The sequence below is a fragment of the Pithys albifrons genome, chromosome 6 (genome assembly GCF_047495875.1).
Source record: "Pithys albifrons albifrons isolate INPA30051 chromosome 6, PitAlb_v1, whole genome shotgun sequence".
NCBI lineage: Eukaryota > Metazoa > Chordata > Aves > Passeriformes > Thamnophilidae > Pithys > Pithys albifrons.
Genome location: NC_092463.1, coordinates 35,489,232 through 35,503,953, shown reverse-complemented (window position 1 = coordinate 35,503,953; position 14,722 = coordinate 35,489,232). Strand labels below are relative to the sequence as shown.

General features: G+C 42.5%; 1 protein-coding gene across 8 annotated transcripts in view; it reads right to left on the bottom strand.

The window, feature by feature from the left end:
• Positions 1-14,722, bottom strand: part of SUSD6 (sushi domain containing 6) — an 84,394-nt gene that overhangs the window by 50,501 nt on the left and 19,171 nt on the right. The window lies entirely within an intron of this gene.

The window sequence follows — 14,722 nt, the reverse complement described above, 5'->3', positions numbered from 1 at the left end:
ATGTTTCAGCTGTGAAGACTGCCTACCTCACAATTAATTTTATTTTTTCCTTTCAAGACAGCCCCAGAGGACATAGCATCTGGAGGATTTATCTCCAAATATCTGCAAGAGAGCCAGTCTTCCTACATCCCCATGACTTTTCAGAAGGTCTCCAAGACAGCAGGCTGTACCAGACAGGTAGGATAAATACATCAAATGAGTCTTCAGCCACCCGGAGAGGTACAGCAGACCTGAGAGCCAACCAGCAGGCAAACACACACTCAGGAGGAGGAATGTAAAACAACTGGCAAACCTCAGGTATAATGTCTGACAGTACAGAGTGCAGCAATTAAAATTGCAGGATATGACACTGCTCATACCTGAGGACTGAGGGATTCACCAATAGCCTGACAGACACTGTCACAGGATAAACAGACACGTACACAACAAAGCACAGGCGGGAAATAGCAAAAGCACAAAGCTGAACCCTTATTTTTAATGAAGGCCCAGCTGAACACATTCCACCAACCCTGCGTGACCTCCAGGGGTAACTTTGGACCTGGATGAATAACAATGCCATGCATAAATCCAAAACCCATTAAAGCAAGTTGAGACTAAAAAACAAATCAACCAACAAACTAAAACCAACCCCCAAAAACTCGTATGGAAATACATTTCAACACTTCTGTCATGTTATTCCCTACACATCTAAAGCTCTCAAGTGAAAACAAAGTTGCAGAAATCAATGTTTCTTTACATTTGACAACAGGAATAATTTACTTTTGAGGAAAACCCCATTCAGCCCCAGCTTCTTCACTGAAAAGAATATTCATACTGAAGGGGGATTAGGTTTTTTATTTGGACAAGTTTCCCAAAGAAACTGCTGGATAACTCCAAACAGATTTAAGAAGGGCAGAGGTGGATACTGTTCTCTTTTGCACCCTGTGAGAACAGATGGGACACCTGGGTTAGCACTCCTACACCTGGGGAAGGCAGTATGACCTGCACATTCTTAGGTACTTATGAGATGAAAGTAGCACAACACCACTGACCAGAGAAACACACACTCAAACCACCATAACTCACATTTCCAATTACTCAGGCAAAACAGGAGCTGCATTACGGGAGGGAATGTGTAGACTTGTCATTAAACCTGGTAGTCATCCTAGTGAAAAGAGGATTTTTCCTTAGTTCATGCCATTACTATGCTCATACTTACTTCACAAATGGGTTATATTTAAAATTTGGCTCCTTCAAGTCAATTAGTCTCTATCAAAGAAGAATTCTTTGTCTACATACATCCTGCCCTGAAATGTCATTTCAAGATGACATTTAAAGTGTCATGTGGCAAGTCTGGAGCTATTGCTACAATAAACTCTGTCTGCCCCTTTTGTTTCTTGCCTCATTTGGAGGGAGAAGAAAAGGAACAAATCTATGCCACTATGCCTGTAGCACGGCCTATAGATTTCTCATGCCTTCCATGGATAAGGAGCCAGTGCTTTGTTCACTAAACTCCCACCACACAGAATAGAATAAGGATGTTTTCACTTACCTGCTAGAATTCCTTTAGCAACAATTAGAGCATGGAATGAAAAACTACTCTATGCAAAGAAAGCCAAGCCAGTTAATCTGTACATCTGCCCCCTCCTCTCAAGTCAGATCTCCCACATGGAATTTAAGTTCATATTCAAGTGGAAGAAGCCAGCATCTGTCCTATACACCAGGATAACAGATGGCTGCTTTCTTCCAGGAGTCACTGCTCAATACCAAATTAAAGCTCTCACAAAGCAATGCACCATCTTCAACAAATGCTCTTCTGATTAGATCAAGACAGGTCTGTCCTCCCCATTCCGATTTAATGAAGCATCATTAGTATAACAAACTATGAAAATCTTGCCAAGGTATCTTTTAAAGGTGGCTCTCCCTGGCCTTGGAACAGTGCATGCCAGGCAACATAGCAGCAGCCAGGAGAGGTAGAGAAGAGGGTATGCAATTATCACAGAATTTCATGAGCAGCCTGAGGTGTCCTACCTTGCCCCAGAGGTGTTTTCCTCTCCCACAGACTGCATCTGTAACTCAGCAGTCCAGTTCTGGTCTCTGAACAGCAAACAAGTTGGATAACAAGAACATCTTCAGAAGGAATCCATTACTGCTTATTCTCAACTCCCTAACAGATTGCTCCAAAGCATAGCACTGTTTCTCTCCTGTCTTTTAAAAGTGGGCATGATTTCCCCATCTTTTTTCAGCTACCAAGTCACTTAGATCCCAGGTTATCAGGGATCCTGTCTGTCAGATGCCCAGGGCTGCTCCACCAAGAATGCTGTAAATTGCTTCTGCTGTGCCTCCAGCAACATCCCACTAAACTGATTCAGTTCAGTGTGGGATCTGAAGGGGACACAAGGGCAGCTGGCCCATTCGAAGGACAACAGCATGGATAAAGCCCTCAGAATTGTTACCAGACAATGGGCACGAGCACAGCTTTTGAGGATCCTCCCCTGGGCTTCAGCCAAGTCACAAAACTTATTGCCAGCCTTTACTGTTACTTGGCAAAATTAGAAGAGCAAAGAGATTCTGACTAGATAAGAAAGGATACTTTCTTACCAGAGGAGAGATGATGGTTTGGAAGCTATTTAGATAGACATTCAACTCTGAAAATTGACTGTTGTTTTTACCCATTCCTTATACCTACAGCTCAGGGGGAAGCAGCTTTCCTAACAACTCTCCAGGCCTCCACTGCTGCAAGTTAACTTGAGTGCACTGTAGAGCACAGGCATTTGTCAGAGACAGACTCTTCAGGGACACAGCTGAACAATTCATGAGTTCACGAGGATCAAAGCAATACCCCGTGTACACACGGCATTAAGGAATGGGCTGGCTACAAGAAACAACAAGGCAGAAGCTGCCCGTGGCACAAGCATGCAGAGCGAGCACATTTCAGATCCATCTCACATGCCACAGCCTGGGCTGAAGGGTTATGTGAAGATTAAGTCTAAAGAGAGATATTTTCAAAGATAATATTTAGTATAGCCAGCATGTCCCATAAATAGAGTAAGCAGGGGAGAAGAGATTCTTCTCTGTTGAAAGTATGTTGGTCAGTAAAGGTGGGGGTTTTTTGCTGTCTTTTTAATGTGAACCTTGAAAAACACCTACTAAATATGGATAAGACAAACCATCCTCTATATCCACAAAGGCAATAGTCACACACCCTCTCAGGGGATGCTATGAACCAGGAAAAAAGTACCCACTGCTCCCAGGTTACAGCCATCCCCAGCTCCTTCTTTTCAAGTCTCGGCATCAAGCAAACTTCCCAAGTCCCTCACTGCACAGCCAGCTCTGCTTGCACTACAAGCACTTTGCTTCTATGTGAACTCCCTGAAGCTTCCACTGAAACCATGCATGGGGGCCAGAGCTCCTGCTTGCTCTTAAATCACAATCAGCCCTTTCCAAAGATGATGCTCTCACATATGGCAGGAACTTCCTCCAAGCTAAGCTGTTTGGAGACCTTTACCATTTATTTTCCAAACCTTCAGAAGCTGCCAACTCAATTCAAGATCCCTTTGTAAGCCTGTGCAAGTTTTCACAGGATTATGACTTAATTTTCTTATTTTTCTTATTTTGTCACAGCTGGACTCCCAGGCTCCCATGAAAAAGCCCTTTCGAAGTCTCATGCTCAGGACATGAAAGAGAACCAGAGACTGGACAATCCAAGGCTCAAGATTCCTGGCACAGCTATGTCCTGTGTTACTGTTGCTGGAAAACAGGTCTTCAATCTGAATTCTTCAAAGTTTATTTAGGAAAGTGTTCAGTATGTTTGGAATGCCACTGGCCTGTTTCTAAATACCATACTTGAAACCTACCAGAAGAAAATTAGCTATCCTCATGCACAGCAGAAATCTGTATTTTATCCACACAGTTTCTCCCTCACAGAATGATACTCAAAAATTGTTTGCTAACTCTTGAATGCACACAGCAAAGATCTTAGCAACGGAATGAGTGATTGGTGTGCACACCTTTGAAAAGCTAAGCAAAAGCACTGTTCTTGCCTCATGGTCACACTGAAAGTGGTATCGAATGTAAGCAGTGTGGTTCAGAGGAGTTAACCTTCACCCTTCGTTGCTGGTTTTGTTGTACCCTTATTTTGTTTGCTTTCAAAGAGCAGTTAAGCTTTAAAACAAAGACATAATCTTCTTGGATGCTAAATAAAAAACCCCACAGAAATATCAAGTCCAAGTGTCAGCAAAGAAACCCCTAATTCTAGTTACTTTCTGTAGTTAAACCAGTTTAATTGAAAGCTTTTAAAAACAAAATTGTATTTTTAACATTTTTGCTTAGCATCACAGCTCAGTTACAGTGTTCAGTTAAACCAGGCACACAGTAAAAAACCCAAAGCCTTCCAAGTTACCTGCAAGCAGTTCAGAAAAATCTTAATAATGACTCTTTAGCACAGCCAACTCTCAATTATTCAGGATAATTGGAAAAGAGGAAATAAGAAAAGTCAAACACCATGTGACACTCCCCACTCCCTGCCCAGTAACCAGATGATGTGCTTAGTAGCTTCATTTTACACCTTCTTATTTGAATTATAGAAAGGCAGATTTCTGCATAGCACAGTCCAGCATAAAGCAGAGGACTGAACTGCACGTATTCCCAGCTACAGACAAGGATCACTAAGAAAGACTGAGCTGCTCACTCTGGACATTGGAGTGCAAACAACCCCACTGCAATATAAAGAGGAACCTGAGTTGTTGAATTTCTTTCCTCATTCCCCAACTGTGACAAAAGTTTAGCCTATGACTTCTAAATTCAGCTGTCTCTTTCACATACATGTCTTTTACCTCCTCTCTCATGAAGGTTTCTATAACATTTCTTTTTAAAAAAAAAAAGACACCCCCCTCCCCCAGTTACACAACAACTATGGGTGATGCAGAACTCCCATTTTCAGGAAGGAACATTAGAGTTTGCACAGAGAGAAGCTTGGTAGACAGGCTGAAATCTGAAATTCCATTTTAATCTCTGACTAAGTCACACTCAAGCTTTAAACCAGAGAACTGGATTTTTCACTACTGGATAACTAGTCCCTTACAACTGGGAGTCACACCAACATTCCTACTTCAAGTGAATAATCCTTCAAGATTCACCAATTTGCAGAGCTTATTCCCCATCTTCCTTTTCTCTATCCTTCCTCTCACAGTCTAAACTCTTGTTTGTATCCATATCATGCTTCTGCACTCTGCCCTTAATTGCATCCTTACTCCACTTGATGCTCCTTGAAAAGTCATCCTGTGTTTAGCCTGTGGTCTAAAGGCAGGGAGCGCTTCCTTCTTCCATTTTCTCCCCTTCCACGCCTGCAGTTGGTGCAAGCCCTCCTATACATGTATGAACTTCTTCCCTGCTACAGGCCAAAGCAAAAGGACAGCAGGCTCAAAGGTCTTCCTGAGCAGACCAAACAACCTTCAACTCCAACAGACCCTCAGAGGCAAGTGGGAGGGAAGGAACAGACTTCTCAAGGAATGCACAGAAGAGGTGCAAGGTGGCTGTCCTGGGTTGAGCAGGCAAAACGCCAACTGTCCAGGACAGAGTGAAAAGGGTTCCTCCTCCCCCCAACCAGCTAAGGGGTAAAGAAGAGGGAGAGAGGAAAAAAAAAAACTTCCAAAGCCAGGTCTATGCTGAAACTAACTACATGTATTTATACAGAAAAGAGAAAATTAAGAGGAAACTACAATATAACACACACTTACACAGGTCATGTATAACAAATAATTTCCCACTTCCCAGTAAACACAGATTCTACCATTTTAACTACAAATCATTCTAGAGAAGTTGGTTCTTCAGAGACAGACTTAAGCAGAGAGAAAAGCTAAGAACAAACATTTTACTTCCCTCAGATAACATGATGTTAAGCCGGTGCTCTGGGCTTGGGCCTCCCCATCCCTCCTGGGACAGCAGAGTGTCTTACTGGCACCACAGCTGTGAAGCAACTGAACAAGCCACACCCACACACCAGCTCTTACCCTTTTGAGATGATGTAATATGGTATGGAATACAATATTATTGGCTAGAAGAAGTCAGCTGTTAGCTAGCTCAGCCCAGCTCAAGTCAGCTGACAATTTCAGGCCTAATCTGAACTTTAAAGCCTAATTTAGGCCCACCTGGCTAAACCCATAACAGTGGCCAAGGGGAAAAGGGATGGCATTCAGGACCTTTCACTGTCCACTGCATGATGGAAACACTCAATTCAGTTGTGGATTAACAACAACTAACAAGCAGGGCTTGGTTTTCATTCTTGCAAATATCACTCATACTTTTAGAAACAGAATCAAAGACAAGTCTCAGTTTTGTAACAATCCTTCCCCATTTCCACAAACAGTGGTTGTCATGCCACATCTGACACAGTCACAAAAGATTTGAATTTTATGACTTTAAAAACAAATAAATTCAGATTTTCCTTGCCTGAGTAAGCCCAAGAAAAACCCCTAAATATCATTAGCTCCCCAGATTTTAACAAGTTTCCTATAAAGTCACAGAATTTCACTGGAAACTTATTGTGTTTCACTTGGGAAGAGGAAGATAAGAGATCAAAATCCAACTGTCCTTCCAAACAAGGAAGGAGAAGTTAGTTATGAGCATACTGTGAACTTCCAGGAACCAGTAAGAAGAAAAACAGAGCTGTGGAGGAGCAGTGGGGAGTGTTAGACAGGTTAACACACACAACTCTAAAGCATGGCAGATTTCTGTACTATTACAAAAACACCTATAGCAGCAGGGTCTTAGCAGTGAATGAGAACAGTTATTAAAAAACCTGCTGGATGTGTTTAAAGGTTTTCTTTCCTTTTATATATACTGTCATCTATGCAATCTATGAAAGAAAGTAGAGACTGGAGGATTGTGGAGAATACACCTCTCACAATCTTTCCCAGTTTTGTTTTTGGGTGAGTTTTTGTTGTTTGGGTATTTTTTTAAACATCTTTATTTGGAAAAGTATTCCCTTTGGAAACTATTGTTTCAGCATTTCCCCCTGCCTGCCACACTGCATCAGAAAAGTTAGGTTTCATACTTTCAGCTTTAATGAGTACAACAGCACATTTACAGAGGACCATGTGCACAAAATGTTCCAGAACGCTTTCCAAAAATAATAAGTCATAAAAAAGAAAACTTACAGTAAACTGAAACTGCTTCAGGGAAGGAGAATAAAGAAAAGCTGTGCAAAGGCACAACTTCTTGAAGCCACATCCAAGCTTGAAATGTTACTTTCAATAACACAGTTCACAAAGCAGCACTGGATTGGTAAAGTCACTTGTATATCCAGGGTGCTATTCTCATTTATGCAGCTGTGTGAATCTGCTGCAGAGTATGCCCCACAAGGCCCACGTATAGGAAAGGCTTACTTTATAATCCCTGACTACTAGAACATGCTTCTCCCCATCCCAAACATCTGTTGTGCTTTTATTTCAACTCATGTGGCTAAAAGCATCACCTGCTACACACACAGCTGCAACACCACCAGGCAGCACAGCCATTTGAAGAGGACATCAATTTGAAAGATTTCTTCCTATCAAACTCCTCTAAAATATAAACTTCAGTGAACCAGTCTGACATTTAAATAAGGACCAATACTAGAAGACGGAGAAACTCTTACATTTATTCCTAAAAGCAGAGATGTGAGAAAAAGCTCAGGTTTAAGATTATGTTTCCCAGATACAAAAACACCTACTCAGCCACTTCCAAGAAATTACAACCAATGCAGTACCATGCTTGTTATTTGTATCACAGTTTATACAGAAAGTTCTCTGCAAGAGATAGGTTGTAGTATCAGAGCATTTCAGGCTAACAAATCCTTGATGTCTGAATGCCTGTTGGTACAAAGGTCTTTTCAAAAATAAACCCATAATACAGAAAAACTCTGAAAAATAAGACTGTCCCTTAAGTCCTCATAAAACTTCATCTTCCAACAACATAGATCATTGATCAAACTGAGAAAGTTAAAAGCCACCGTTTCAGATTCTGATTCTGACTTCAAGATTGCATTTGGGATTCTAACACAGCGGAGAATGACTTCAATAGATCTCAATTAGAGTGAAATAAAAAAGCAAGCCTTCAAAAGGTCTCAGCACCATGGCTCAGTTTGCTACCTGTTAGCTCACTATTTCCCTTTACCTTTGCTTTTCAGTAGCTGCAAAGTTACTAGATTTTTTTTTTTGCTGTTCCTATTTCAGATGCACTGTGCTAATGGCACAGATGCACATGTACTGCCAAACACTCACGGTGGCACAGGCCCATCACAGTGGCATTGGGCACATTTCACCCCACAGAATCACATCACTCTTGTTAGTGTTACAAGTGAGAAAGGAAAATTTTTGTATCCCCATTCAACCCCCTTGCAATTGAAACTTCAGCAGACCAGCACCCTGCCTGCACACAGCCCAGCTCTGTGGGGCCGCAGCCCAGGGAAGCTGCAGGAGGTGTCTCAGGCAGGTTCCCCAGCTGGGCACACCAGCCTCTGTCCCAACACTCAACCAGAGAATTTCAGACTCCAGGCAAGGCGACATAAATTAATCTCTAAAGTCAGTACTCCAGGGCCAAGAGAAGAAGGGGTGGGAAACAGAAGGCCAAAGAGTTTGCTTTGCTTTTAAATCACTCTCACATACCATCTCACAGTGAGCACAAATGATTATGCAGAAGACCCTTGCAGGTTTTTTTCCCTCTAACTGGCTTCCCTCAACAGGCTATGACTAATTTGATTTTCTAACAAGGGATCAGTTACAATTACATTCCGATTGGAGCAGCACAAGCTAGAAGCATCAAGCCAGGGAGACTCCAAGAAGGCTGGTGGCTCATTATCTGTCACAAGGGGACGTACACAGGCACCAGGAGGAGACCAAATGCTTCAAGCAGAACCTCCGAGATGATCCCTTTCTAATAGAGTGGCAGATCACCTTCCCAAGACCTACAACCATCAATCAGTACTAAAGATTTAGATTGTGTGCTTAAGATTTCCATCATTAAATTGGAGTGGGAGAGAAGGATGCCAGAAAGAAGTGTAGAGAAGGAAGAGTTCACAGAACAAAACCTGTCATAAATAAAACCTGTAAGTTGTATCTCAGCAGAGGGTCAATTTGAAGCTTCAGCTTATCCCTCACCTGAATCAGTGACATTTAGACTTTACAAAGCAGGGCTATTAGTGGAAAAATATTTAAAAAAAATAAATCTGTTATCTGGAACTAGAGTAACCCAGAGGTGGGACCCAGGATGCTTTGACCTGCAGCAGGAAGGGGAGCACAACCAATCTTCTGCACTGCCCCTGAAGTGTCAGAGGACTTGCCGTTGCTTCGCTTCCCAAGGAGGAACCTCTGCCCAGCTGTTACCAAACTCAAACGATGTTAAGCAAAGGGCCCTGAGGCAACAGCCAAGAAGCAGTGCCTGATAGTAACTGCTCATCCAGCAGCTTTAAGCACCTTGTTTATATAGCAGCAATGGTTCCTCAGCCTTACTGACCTGCAGTATAGTCTGCCTCTTGTACATCAACATCTGCCCTTTGCAGAGCCAGCTGAGGTTGAGGCCTGACACTCCACCATCCAAGCACTTACAGACTGTGCTGCCACCCTGGCTGAAGGATTACTCCTTGCTCCCAGGTGACTGGACACCCCACGCTGCTGCTGCCACACCCACTTCATAGTGAAACATCCCCTCCACAATGCCAATATACCTTTCAGGAGCTTCTTAGGGAAACTGGGTCTCTGCACCAGGACAGCTCTGGGGCACTGAAAGCAGCAGACAGGGAAAGGTAAGTAACTCCCACCTCAGCTTTGCTGCCAAAGCCCTAAGTTTGTGAAACTCCTCTCTGACTTAAGCAAGCAGACTAACATGCTGGGCCAAGAAGTTGCCCAGGCTTCTTGCTCCTGAAACCAGCTCCATTTTCAATTCACATTAAAGTTGGAAGAAATAATGTACTATGCATAAAAATGCTCTAGAGCTAAACCCTTCCCCATAATCATGGCTCCAGTATCCTGGCCTCCAAGCAGATTAAAAGCCAGAAAGCTGGGTGAGAATGCTCCATGACAGCCAAAGGTAACACAGGCTTGCTTGGTTAGAGGAAGTCAAAATGAAATCAAAGCCAAAAGAGGGGAAACAGTTACACAAAGCAGAACAGCAAGAGTCAGCAAAGTGCTCTGGCAGTATATCTTACAATTTTGTGCAACAGGGAGAAACACTACGAAGTGGCGCTGCCACAGGCAAGAATCTCACACATGCCAACGCTAAGTCAGAAGGGGATATACCCAAAGTCAGAGCATACAGGTGATTTAACCTTCTACCTTACACTTTGGCTGCTTTGCTACATCACGCAGGACTGCAGAAGCACAGCTGGGCTTTGCCCAGTCTGCCTTAAAACTCTAAGGAAAACCCTTCCAAAGATCAGATTCCCTCATGATACTCAGATGTGCAAAGACAAACCCTGGATAAAGCCACAGACAAGACCTCTTTACAGCTGGGTCCAGAACCTCGAGATAAAGCATCCTGCTCGTGACCTGGGCAGCTGCCTCCCTGCCTACTGTCCCCCTCAGCCAAGCCCCCACTCCCAGGGGCTGACTCTCTACTGGTCCTAGTCACAGTCCTCCACTCCTGAATGGGCCAGCTACCAGGCAACCATCCATGAAACAAAAGCAAGAAGAGGAACAGAGTGTCTTCACTGGATTTCTGCATTTTACTTTTATTCAAATATCAACAGGCTGGGCACATGACCAAGAAGGATACCACACGTGCTTCTTCGCCAGACACCTCTTCTCCATGTTCCTCTTGCACACAGAGCTGAAAAGTGGAAAATCTTCCCCATTCCTTCTAAAAAGTGAATTTTAGAGCAGGCATATATAATTCTGCTATCTGAGGGTAGGAAATGCCAAGCCATTAGCAGCTAAGTGAACAGTACATCCACTTGGGAAACAGGTCACTCTGCTTTTCTTGGGGTTTTGATGCGTCTCCAAGCCATAAAACTATTTGTCAAGAAAAAAACATTCTCTAACATAGAATTCACAGTGACCTCTACTCGGCCTCATGGGAAAGGACAGCAACTCCAGTTTCAACTGCCTTTAAGGGATGTCTGATTCTATTATTATTTTTTTTCCAGACATATTGCAAATAAATATGAAAGTCCTGCGACAGCCAGTAATCCTCAAGCAATTTCCTGTCTCTGGAAACAAGGTTCCCTCAGACTGAATTGATTAAATAGAAGTTATTAGAATTAGTATAAAACAAGCTAGTTTAACAATCACGCTCTTCACATTTTCACCTGTAACACAGCGCTCCAAGCAGTAGCACAAGGAGATCAGCTACAAGAGCTTAGAGGATAAGGAAATTAATATGCAAGACCCACCAAACATCAAGAAGATCATTTAAAACTTTCAACAGCAGAGGATTTTCATGATAATTTAATTTATTTTCAACTGACTTTCTCCAACAGGATGCACCCTTTTTTACTGTACTCTTGTTTTCCCCATTCGGTCAATCTGACATGCAATTTAGTCTTTTAAGAGTCAGCAGTTCTCCTCACCAAAGCTGTTTTCCTTCAGCCTCTGCAGTTTAAGACTTTGCTGTGAAACAACTGGGTAAATCCACTTGCACCATCTTTCAGAGTTACCAATTTCCTTTTCCTCTAAAGCCAAACATTTTAAATAAAATTAGTTCCTACAAATGCCTCATGTACGTGGAGGAACACAAACAGTCTGACCTCAGGATTAGAAACTTGCTCAACAATTCTCTGTCACCTCTTGAAGAGACAAGAGGAAGTAACAGGAAAGAAATGACACTGGTGCAACTGTTTAACAGAGACAGAGCAACTATTTAAATTAAGGCATGCTTTACAAACAAAAAACCCTGTATCCTGCAGGGAGGTCTAAACATCAACATCAGACTATCAACTGCCTCATATGCACGTGTTAACTGAGCTTCTCATTCTTATTCATAAGAAAAAAATATTATGCAGAGCTTTCAGAATTTTGCTTGCACAGGAACTAACAAAACCCATTTTTAATAACCTCGCTTCACTAAAAGCAGAGAAACAACAGTTAAAAAACCCAGCAAGACATCAGATATCATCTGTAGCTCCACCTATAAAGCTGAGGAAAAGATTGTATTGTGAATGTCATATACAGTGGCTGTATCCAGAGGAGCTGGTTATCTGTCATTTGCAACAATCCAGACTTCCATCAGCATCTTCTAAAAAAGCTTCATTTTGTGAAAAGGATACCCTCTGCCTGCTTTTATACACATTGTAACTCATTTAAAACTGCTTTTCCCGGTAAGCCAAACGTGACATTTAACAGACTTAAGCAACAGTTGCTTTTCGACAAGAAACTATCTCCCCTGCCTCCCTCTGCACCTCAGGATGTGCGATCCTCATGAAGCAAGAGTCACCCTTTCACACACAGAAAGTGGGGGAGGACAAAGAGAAGCCTGAATTGTGGAAAATAAATAGCTCCACTGAGGCTCCACAGGATGCTACAAGGCACATTTTGAGGAAACCACTCTCCTTACAGCACACTACAGAGCACAACAGCTATCAGAAGCGCTTTCTCCAATACCCACATCTCCTTCCTTTGTCTCTAGCAACAGTGTCACAGCCTCTGCCTCCTTTTCCAGCCTCCCCACCACCTCCAAGTACCACTCCTCAGAAGCACTGGAGCATAGCTGCTGGAAATCACGGCAAAGGCTGCTTCACATCACCTTTGCAAATGGAAAGAAATTCCAGTGAAATGCTACTGCTGGTGAGAACAGAGACCAACAATGCACTTCTGAAAGACCAAGGTTAAGTTTCATCATCTCTGCCAAGCACAGCCGTGCTTTATTTACATCAAAGGCATCAACAGCCTTCACAAGTTTCTTGCAGGCAAATCAAATCTGAAAAAGCTCATTATATTTAGGCTATTATTTATATTTGCTACGAAATAGGTGTAATAGAGCAGGATTTTCAGTTCCTTGAAGAAGCATTCCAATTGATAAATTTTTATTTCTAACCAAAGAAAACTGTTGGATTATGTCACCAGACCAATAGCAAGTTTCAATCTCAGAAATCATGACCAAAAAAAGTTACTCTTCCCAAACTCAAGAGAATTTATACATACACCCTCAACACCACCATCATCAGGGGAACATTATTCCTTGTAAACACTGCACGTACCCCCACCTGCAAGGAGAAACACAGAGCAGGTGATGGTCTGTGTCATCGACACTTTCATGATGCCCAAACCAAAATTTTTTTCTTGCTTTCTTTCCTGGGGAAATAACCTTGACTTCCTAACTGCAAGAAGGACTTGTGATCTGACTGGCATGAAGAAATGCAGAAAGAGGAAAGAACCAGCCTTGTGAGGGCCATGTCACTTCAGAACACAGCAACATTCGATGCCCACTCCACATTCCTACAGAGCTCTCCTACAAACCAATCACCAAGAAATGACAACATGCACGGGGGTCCCAGTTCAATTCTACAAGCCTAAAAAAAAGCTGAGGAAGAGACTGGAACAGGAGACATGCTGTGTTGCTGCCTTAATGTCATCAATACTAGAAGGGTCTGGTTCATGGAATTAGCTGAAGTTAAGGGCTGAAAGTATTTTTTAGATATTAAGATTAACCCAAAGTCTGCAAACACCTTCATTTCAAGATGCAAAAGGAATCCTTTGCTTCTTTAGCCAAGAAATTATTAAATCCACATTTCCTACATAGAATTTTTTTTCTTCCAGTATTGCAAGTGAAGTATGAGGGGGAAAAGGGTATTAGGAATAAACCAGTCTTGAAGAACTTCAGAGAAGTGATTAACATAATCAACACTTCTTTTTAAAACCACACCTGAACTGTAGGCGGCTTTGTATAGGTGACTTGCATAAGAAATCGTTTATCAACAATCAAACCAGAGCTTTACAAGCCTTCTGGAAGGGTGCCTGTTCACCATCAGCTGAGTATGTTGGCGTGAGAAATATCAGGCCTATTCCCAGCAACGTTTGGCTTAGTCTCCTCACCTACAAGCAGCCAGTAGACTTCAGGCAAGTCAAGCCTGCTATTACACTAGAATCAAGTTGGAAAAGACTAGTCTTTAAATAGCATAAACGTGGGCAAGGAATAAAGGCTGCAGCTACCACAGGTCGTTCTGGTCTGTTTTCCTATGGTTGAATGCTGACACATTTTCTGAAATAAATGACAGCCACATGCTTCCTTACAGCAGGCTCTCATTGCCTTACATGGACAACATTTCTTGTCAGACACACAGGAAACAAAGGTTAGATTAGATTTTAGTTGTGGGATCTTTTCATGCTGTGCCATAAAAAGCCCACTGACGTCATGCTGCTTCCTCCTCCGCAGCATGCTCCTTCCTCATCCCCCTCACTCAGCGAAAGCCTCTTGGCTAAAAGATCATTTCTTAGCCCTTCTCTTTAGCACATGCTTTTTACATCCTTTTGCATATATAAGAGTTAGTAGTTGTGACTCACTACAGAAGTTGTGCAAGGGAATTGATGCAGACAGGAAACCTGGAGCACATGCCAAAGGATAAACTTTTGCTTCAGACAGGTTATGTGACCAGGAGAAAAACAAACAAACAAACCCCCACAAAACTCTTCACAGGCACTTATTGCCTCATTAGCACTAGCAAGGCAAAGAGGCAAAAACTGGAGTCTACAAATCTACGAATCAGACCATGCTGCTAGATGATTATAAACACAGAACAAAACAAGACCACTGCTACAGGGATATACCACAAGTT